General features: G+C 45.2%; 1 non-coding gene across 1 annotated transcript; it reads left to right on the top strand.

Moving 5' to 3' along the window:
• The first annotated feature begins 9,401 nt into the window (after nt 1-9,401).
• LOC127196981 (U6 spliceosomal RNA) lies at nt 9,402-9,508 on the top strand. The gene has a single exon (XR_007831577.1). It is a non-coding gene; the product is annotated as a U6 spliceosomal RNA (small nuclear RNA).
• Nucleotides 9,509-9,841: the final 333 nt, after the last annotated feature.

The raw sequence follows: 9,841 nt of genomic DNA, 5'->3' as shown, positions 1-9,841 counted from the left end.
ACCATGTGGTTGCTGGGAATTGAACGCAAGACCTCTTGAAGATCAGACAGTGCTCTTACCTGCTAAGCCATCTCTCCAACCCGTTTTTGTTTTCAAGATTTTTTTTTAGAGGCAGAGTTTCTCTGTGTAGCCCTGGCTGTCCTGGACTCACTTTGTAGACCAGGCTGGCCTTGAACTCATAGAAATCCAACTGCCTCTGCCTCTGCCTCCCTAAGTGCTGAAATTAAAGGCACATGCTGCCACACCCAGCTATTTATTAGTTATTTATACAGTATTCTGCCCACATGTGCGCCTGCACGCCAGAAGAGGGCACCAGATCTCATTATAGATGTTTGTGAGCCACCATGTGGGTGCTGGGAATTGAACTCAGGACCTTTGAAAGAACAGACAATGCTCTTAACCTCTGAGCCATCTCTCCAGCCTCCAGGCACCATTTTTAATCCCTGGTGTGACAGGTTTAAAAAAAAATCCTAGGTGGCAAGCTGGGCGTGGTGGCGCATGCCTTTAATTCCAGCATTCAGGATGCAGAGGCTGGTGGATCACTCTGAGTTTGAGGCCAGCCTGATTTGCAAAGTGAGTCCAGGGCAGTGAAGACTACACAGAGAAACCCTGTCTCTTGGGGAAAAAAAAATGATAGATGGCAGCCAGGCATGGTGGCACATGCTTTTAATCCCAGCACTCGGGAGGCATAGGCAGGTGGATCGCTGTAAGTTCGAGGCCAGCCTGGTCTACAAAGTCAGTCCAAGACAGTCAAGACTACACAGAGAAACCCTGTCTTGGAAAAAAATGTGTAGAATACATTTATATATTCACAATGTATGAAATAATGAGTAGAATACTCATTTTTTTTTTCTTTGTTTCTTCGAGGCAGGGTGTCTGTATATAGCCTTGGCTGCCCTGGACTGGCTTTGTAGACCAGGCTGGCCTCGAACTCACAGCAATCCGCCTGCCTCTGCCTCCCGAGTTCTGGGATTAAAGAAAAGAGTCTTATATTTAAAAAAAAAAAAAATCTAATGACATCCTTATATGAAGCTTCCAAAGTTTAGGCTAATGCAGTACAGTTGATATTTTTCTGGATAATCCTCTTTAGTTCAGTTTTTGTTTTGTTGTTAAAGATTGTTTCACTGTGTAGCTAAGGTTAGCCACCCTAAAACGCTGTATGGCCCAAGCTGGCCTTGAACTTGAGAGCTTCCTCTTTCTGCTTCCCAAGAGCTGTGATTACAGGCCTATGCCACCATACCCAGCTTCTAGTGAGTAGCTCTTAAAAACTAATTGTGGGTTGCTGTAAAGATTGCTCAATAATTAAGAACATTTGTGGATCTTGCAGAGGACCCAGGTTCGGTTCCAAACGGCCATATAACATCTGGCAGCCATTTGTAACTCCAGTTCCAAGGGATCTGAAGCCTTCCTCTAACCCTGTTGGGCATTTCATGGGGTGCATATACTTACATGCAGGCAAACACTCATATACATAAAAATAAATAAATGTTTAAAAACTAATTGTGGAGCTGAGCATGGTGGCACATGCCTTTAATCCCAACACTTGGGAGGCAAAGGCAGGTGGATTGCTGTGAATTTGGGGCCAGCCTGGCCTACAAAGCAAATCCAGGATAGCCAGGGCTATTACACAGAGAGACCCTGTCTCAAAAAACCAAAAAAGCAAAACAAAACAAAACTAATTGTGGGCTCGGCGATGGGGACTCAAGCCTTTAACCCCAGCACTTGGGATGCAAGGGGATCTCTGAGTTTGAACCCAACATGGTCTACAGGGTGAATTCCAGGACAACCAGGGCTACTCAGAGAAACCTTATCTCAAAACAAAAAGAGACAAAACAAAACATAGCATCTAACTGTGGAGGGGTTTTTAACTAATTAATTTACTTTACATCCTGACCATGTTCAGGGCCAGCGAGAGGCCTTAGCACCTACTACTACCCTGATGACCTGAGTCCCGTCCCTAGAACCCAAGGTGAAACACAGAAACAACTCCTACTGAATTGTCCTCTGACCCTGAGCACATGCCATGGTGCTTGGGCCCCCCTGGAAAAATAAATAAATAAATAAATAAATAAATAAATAAATAAATAAATAAAATGTTTTGCCAGGCTGTGGTGGCGCACGCCTTTAATCCCAGCACTTGGGAGGCAGAGACAGGTGGATCACTGTGAGTTTGAGGCCAGCCTGGTCTACAAAGTGAGTCCAGGATCGTCAAGGCTACACAGAGAAACCCTGTCTCATAAAACAAAACAAAACAAAAATTTTTTTCAAGAGAGAAAGGAGCTGGGTGCGGGGGAATGGTGGTGTGCACACCTTTAGTTCTAATACACAGGAGGCAGAAGCAGACAGAACTCTGAGTTTGGGGTCATCCTGGTCTACAGAGTGAGTTCCAAGGCTTCTAGGGCTACACAGAGAAACCCTGTCAGAGACGGGGGGGGGGGGGGTGGGGGGGGGCAGAGCTCAGCATGTTCCTCATGCTGCAAAGGGCCAGAGTTCAGTTCCCATCACCCACACTGAGCAGCTCACCACCACCTGTAACAACCAAGACCCTCTTCTAGGTTCTAAGAACACTTGCACACACATGTGAATACATGACACAACACATCCAAGATAAATCTTTCTTGTTGGTTTTGTTTATTTGAGAACAGGGTTTTACTTCATAGCTCTGGCTGTCCTAGAATTCTCTATGTAGATCAGTAGACTAGGCTGGCTTCAAAATCACAGGTCCACCTACCTTTGTCTCCTGTGTTCTGGAATTAAAGCTGTGCTGTGTAGTGTGTGTGTGTGTGTGGGTGGGTGGGTGGGTTTGGTTCAACTTTTTTTTTTTTTTTTTTTGAGACAGGGTTTCACTGTGTAGCCTGGGCTGTTCTGGACTTGCTTTGTAGACCAGGCTGGCTGGCCTCGAACTCACAGCAATCCACCTGCCTCTGCCTCCTGAGTGCTGGGATTAAAGGCATGTGCCATCAAGCCCAGCTTAATTTCAAATATATTGAAACTCTTCTTTCCTATTATTTGTATGGTAAAATTTAATATATACTAATTTCTGCTGGAATTAAACCACGTCTGTTTTGCTTGCCTTTGCTAAAAGACTGAAGACATAACAGGAGCCTGTGGTTTGCATTAAGCAGATGCTCTCTACAAATGATAGAAAAGTAATTTTTTATTAAGTTGTCTCAAATCCTGCAGGCCTAATAGTTAACTCCTTAGCTTTCATTTAGCAGAAGAGAGTGTTTGGTTTTTTGTTTGCTGTCCCAAGAGGATCTGGTAATCCCCAGGATTACAGCAACATAAGATTTATGTTTACTGCCGAGAAACTCGATCGCCCTGCAGCTGGGAATCACTCCAGAAGCATCTAGTCTCTGCGCCCCAGTTACTCAGATCAGTGCATCCAACCCAGGCCCACTCAACGAACACCCGCACCCTTTTATAACTCTCAAGCCTTGTCATGCCTTGTCTTGCTGTGCCGTGCTAGTATGATAGACTACCACAAGACCTCAGAGGGGGAACAAGTGACTGCGGAATAGGATGAGCTGGACTTGCAGAAGCAGCATTCCCGCTGCGCTCTCAGGGAAGGTACGGTTTTGGAGAAGGGAAAGCCGTCCACAGCCCACGCTGAGCAGCACAGGCTGCGGCGTAAGTGAAGGAGAGATCCTGGCGGCTACCATGTCACAGCGGTGTGAGCCAGGTCCTTGCTGCTACCGTGTCACAAGGTCAAATGTGAACCCTGTAGCAGCTGAAGGACAACTCCCTTTTAAAGCAGACTGGTGGCTCTGCCTGAAATGCGCATTTGACGGGTGCTTAATGAGATGTATGGGAGGAAGAAAACACACAGAGGAGCTGGAGAACACCAAGGAGACAGGCTTTGCAAACACGGGAAGACCACGGCACACGTGAACTCTCAGACTGTGGCAGCATGCCCAGGCCTGCACTGGGCCTGATGAGCTCCCTGCGCTGAGGTGGAAGTGGACGCAAGCTCACACCCTAAGCCGGAAGCTATCTTCAATTAGTTTTCCCAATGGAGTCTCACTGGTTATACAGGCCACTCTTAAGGCCAGGCCCCGTGCCCAGCTGTTGATGGCCAACACAAAAGAGATTCAAGGGTGTTTCTGCAAGGCTTTGGTTGCTTTGGTTTGGTTTTGGTCTCATAATGTTTCTCCTTTCTTTCTTTCTTTCTTTCTTTCTTTCTTTCTTTCTTTCTCTCTATCCTATCTAGTGTTAGGGGGAAAGGAGGGAAAAAGGGAATGAGAAAAGGGGAGGATATAGAACTACAGGATAAAAGGCAGATTATTGAATCTATTAGGCTCAACTATTTTACATTAGAAATTTAAGATTATTTTGTTCAACTTTTGCTTTATGTATTGTATATATTGTATATTGATAGATTTTGTTCAATGTTTGCTTAATGAATTGTACTATTGCAACTCATTTTAAAATGTAATGTAAAGCCCAGCGGTGGTAGAGCATGCTTTTAATCCCAGCACTCAGGAGGGAGAGGTAGGCAGATCACTGTGAGGTGGAGGCCAGCCTGGTATACAAAGTTAGTCGAGGACAGCCAGGGCTACACAGAGAAACCCTGTCTCAAAAAAAAAAAAAAAAAAAAAAAAGAGCTAAAGACATGTTTAGAGGTTGATAAATGTAAATTATCATAGAATGATTTAGAAAAACTTTGGTCACTATGATAAAATTCAGTAGCATAGGATAGACAGTGGAATAATTTCTCCAAGATTGTCAAATACAAATGGACTGGCCCTTGTAAATGTGACTTTTACTGTATAATTCCCATAATTATTTTTATTGTATATACTTTATTATTTTTTAATAGAAAGGGGGATTTGTAATGGATGTAGATATGTTTTAATTTTGATCCCAAGTATGGGATGGGGAACAGACTTGTGAGAGAACAGGTGATGTTTATCCACTTAGAAGTCGAACTACTTTGGGGATGGGGCTTGATTTTTGCCAGCTGAAAAACATACTATTACAGACTCTGAGAGGGATATATATCTCCAAAACAGGACGCTGGAACTTTTTTGGGTCTTGGTATTGTGTGGCTGTTTATTGCTCCACTTTGAGATGCTCCTAGAGAGAACCACTCCAGTGAAGCCTTTGAGGCTCCAGGCTCCAGCAACAACTTTGGTGGAATTGCTGGTCTGCTGAAATCCTGCTGACTACGCCAGGGGAATTGCTCCCAGGAACTGAATTCAAAAAGGTCTACTTCTCCTGTTCCCACAAACCTCCTTTCTCTCCTATTTAGGGTAGGTGGGTTGGAAGGGAGTGTAAGCTTCAAGAACCCCAAATGAAGTAGGTTAGGAAAAGGGGAAGCCTACACACACCTTTAATCCCAACACTCAGGAGGCAGAGGCGGATGCTGTGAGTTCAAGGCCAGCCTGGTCTACAAAGCAAGTCTAGGACAGCCAGGGCTACACAAGGAAAACCCTATCTCCCTATCTCGAAAAACTAAAAAAAAAAGAAAGAAAGAAAGAAAGAAAAAATATGAGGACAGTAAAGACTAAAGACTAGATGGGCCGTGAGTGGTAGAACAGAGATCTCAAAGACAGAATTGTCAAAGGGTTAGGACACACATGCTGTGCTTCTACCAACCCAGGAGCACAGACACTGCAGATGTGTCACACGTGAGGACAGAAGAGAATCTAAATTTAGCTGTAAGGTCAGTAGGCTTTCCTGTGGCATTTGAACATCGCAGCGAGAGTAGATGCCAACTTCAAATGGCTTAAAGGCTGAACAAGAAATAGAGGGCGAGGGCTGTAGCTCTGCAGAATTAATAGACTGACAACACAACTAGTTCCTAGCCTCAGCCATGTGCCACTCGCATCTCTGTTAACCACTTATCCACTGGTTCTGTTTGGACGTCAGCTAGCTCTAAAATGTTCTCTGTGATTTTTCTTTTTTAATTAAATATACAGTGTTCTACCTGCGTGTATGCCTACACACTGGAAGTAGGCACCAGGGCACCAGATCTCTTTATAGAGGGTTGTGAGCCACCATGTGGTTGCTGGGAGTTGAACTCAGGACCTTTGGAAGAGCAGACAGTGCCCCTAACCGCTGAGCCACCTCTCCAGCCCCTTGATTCTTACTCGTGATTCCTTAAGGAAGAAAGGGTAACCAGCGCTCTTCTGGGCCTGGAGGGTGGAGAGACAATTCCAACAACTGTTCCTTGCAGCTCACTCTGAAATACTCCCCAGTATTTTCCTTTTTTACTTCCCTCCTAACATTTTCATGCTTCAGATTCTTTTTGTTTGGTGAGTTTGGGGTTTTTTGTTTTGTTTTGTTTTTGTTTTTTGAGACAGGGTTTCTCTGTGTTATCTTGGCTGTCCTGGACTCACTTTGTAGACCAAGCTGGCCTCAAACTCACAGTGATCCACCTGCCTCTGCCTCCCGAGTGCTGGAATCAAAGGCGTGCGCCACCACGCCCAGCCTGGCTCAAATTCTTTTTTTTTTTTTTAATTAATTCATTCCTATTACATCTCAATAGTTATCCCATCCATTGTATTCTCCCATTCCTCCCTCCCTCCTGCTTTCCCCCTACTCCCTTCCCCTATAACTGTGACTGAGGAGGACCTCCTCCCCCTGTATATGCTCATAGGGTATCAAGTCTCTTCTTGGTAGCCTGCTATTCTTCCTCTGAGTGCCACCAGGTCTCCCCATCAAGGGGACATGGTCAAATATGGGGCATCAGAGTTCATGTAAAAGTCAGTCCCCAATCTCCACTCAATTGTGAAGAATGTCCTGCCCATTGGCTAGATCTGGGTTGGGGTTCGATGTTTACTACACGTATTGTCCTTGGCTGGTGCCATAGTTTGAGCAGGACCACCAAACCAAATAACCCAATTGAGAAATGGGGCTCAGAACTAAACAGAGACTTCTCAAAAGAGGAATATCAAATGGCTGAGAAACAAAGAAATGCTCAACATCTTTAGTCATCAGAGAAATGCAAATCAAAATGACTCTGAGATGCCATCTTACACCCATCAGAATGGCTAAGATCAAAAATTCAAGTGACACCACATGCTGGCAAGGATGTGGAGAAAGAGGAACACTCCTTCATTGCTAGTGGAAATGCAAACTAGTACAACCACTTTGGAAATCTATATGGCGCTATCTGGAAATAGGGCTTCCTCAAGACCCAGCTATTCCACTCCTTGGAATATACCCAGAAGAAGCACCAGCACACAACAGGGACATGTGTTCAACCATGTTCATAGCAGCCTTATTCATAATAGCCAGAACATGGGAACAGCCTAAGTGTCCCTCAGTAGAAGAATGGATAAAGAAACTGTGGTACGTATACACTATGGAATACTACTCAGCTATTAAAAACAAGGAATTTCCAAAATTTGTGGACAAATGGATTGAACTAGATATGATCATAATGAGTGAGTTAATCCAGAAGCAGAAAGAGTCAAAAGTATGTACTTACTTATATCTGGACACTAGCCCAAGGGGCACGTCCCATGAAAGTCTTCACTTATCAGGAAAGAGGAACAGAAGGGAGGACATCCTATTGGGACTTTAGGCGAGAGAAGCATGGGAGAATGGCAAATAGAAGGATCCAGAAGGTCCTAGAAACCTACAAGAAGAACATTATGACTGACTCAAATTCTTTTTAGCACCTCTGAAGATCAGATCTCTTGCATCTGAAGTTGTTCCTGACACACAAAATCATCCAAATGAAAGGTTATTAAGTTAGTAAACTTTCCTGTAAACTGTAGAGAATATAATAGATCCTGGGTTCCTAGATCTAACAGTGGACTATTCCATCTCAATCTCCGGCTATTTGTTCTGCTTCTAGCCAGGGAATAATCTAGGAAATCTTTCTCCTCAAGCCTCCACTGAACTGGGACTATCACCATGTCCACAACGCACAGCTGCTCAGATGCTATTTAACAGGCCTAAGGAGCCAGGAGTGCCTGGAGTCCCAGCACTTAGGAGGTGTCTGCAGGAGGGTCAAGCATTGAGGGCTGGTAGAGAGCACTTGAGGCTACCTTAAAACACACACGCCCTTGCAAACAAACAAAAACAGGCTTGAGGAAAAAGCAGTCAATGCTGTGCGCAAGCGTGCATTCCTGCATGGCATGTGTACACAGGTCCTCGCTTTCAACTGTGTCTGAGATAGGGTCTCTTTTTTTTTTCCCCCGAGACAGGGTTTCTCTGTGTAGCCTTGACTATCTTGAACTTGCTTTGTAGACGAGGCTGGCCTTGAACTCAGAATGATCCACCTGTGAGCACTCTGCCTCCTGAGTGCTGGGATTACAGGTGTGCGCCACCACCGCCCAGCTGAGATAGGATCTCTTAATGCCATCTCCTTGGCCCGTGAGCATCCAGGGACTCTCCTGTTTCTGCTTCCCACCTTGCCCCAGGAGTGCTGCGTTCACAGTCGCTCAGTGTCCTGTTCCCGGGGATCTGAATTCCTTTTGTGTGGTAAGCTCCTTCCCCACCGAGCCATCTCTCCAGACCTACATCCTGTCTTTTTGGTACTTTTATCTTATAGTTCATGCTAATACTTTCTCAGATGTTCATTCCAAAGGTCCTCAGATGTGGTATTCTATAAGGCTACAAATCCTATTGACTGAAGTTGCTCAGTTCTATATTCTCACTGATTTCCTGCCTTGTTATTCTTGCTGTTCTGTTAAGAGCTAAGGGTGGCTGTGCAGTGGTGGCTCATACCTTTAACCCCAGCACTTGGGAGGCAGAGACAGGTGGATCTCCATGAGTTTGAGGCCAGCCTGGACTACAGAGTGATTTCCAGGACAGCCAGGGCTGTTACACAGAGAAACCCTGTCTTAAAAAAACCCAAAAAAAGCCGGGCGTGGTGGTGCACACCTTTAATCCCAGCACTCAGGAGGCAGAGGCAGGCAGATCGTTGTGAGTTCGAGGCCAGCCTGGTCTACAAAGTGAGTCCAGGATGGCCAAGGCTACACAGAGAAACTCTGTCTCGAAAAACAAAACAAAACAAAACAAAAAACCAAAAAAGAGAGAGAGAGAGATGAGGGCAAGAGGGCAAACTGGGTGTAATGGCATGCCTATAATTCCAGCACTCAGAGGAGTGAGGTGACGTGGGGGTCATAGGTAAGAGGCCAGGGCAAGTGTTTTCTGACCTCCAAGGGCACCAGGCAGTCAGTAGTGCAGACATATGCAGGCAAAACACCCATACACATGAAATAGAAATAAATAAATCTTTTTAAATCACAAAGTCTCTATTAGCCCTTCTCTCACCACCCAAGATCTACCAGCGGACATTGTGCTTCTAGAATAGAAAGAGCTTTTAACAAAACCCTCCTGCACAGTGACCCTTGATTAAAAGCCAGGAGAATGCTAAAAGTAATGGAGTAGGGACTGCTCTGGACAGGAAGTGGCGGTCAGTGCTCACATCAGTGCTCACGTCAGCGTTCACATCAGCAGCACATATGCTAACATTGGAACTACTCAGAGAAGGTTAACATGGCCTTTACTGAAGAGTGGCATGCAAATTCACGAAATGGTTCTTATTTTTTCCAGATGGTGTGTGTGAAAGCCTAGAACAGAGCCTAACCACCAACAGCAGTCATATGTCACCTCCTGCCTCTCAGGACAGCCCACTGGACAGGTAGGCACTGTTCTGGGGTGAGAGGCAGAGGGCCCCCCTTCTCTGTGAGATGTCCGTCCTGCTGACAGTGTGCTGACCAGTGGCTGAAGTGTCAGGGTGGAGCCTCAGGTGACTCTTTTTTTGTTTGTTTGGTTTTTATTTTTTATTTTTCGAAACAGGGTTATTCTGTGTAGCCTTAGCTGTCCTGGCCGCACTTTGTAGACCAGGCTGGCCTCAAACTCACAGAGATCTGCCTGCCTC

The sequence above is a fragment of the Acomys russatus genome, chromosome 1, assembly GCF_903995435.1.
Source record: "Acomys russatus chromosome 1, mAcoRus1.1, whole genome shotgun sequence".
NCBI classification, from domain to species: Eukaryota; Metazoa; Chordata; class Mammalia; order Rodentia; family Muridae; genus Acomys; species Acomys russatus.
Note: the sequence above shows the minus strand (reverse complement) of the source record. Positions and strands in the feature narration are given on the sequence as shown.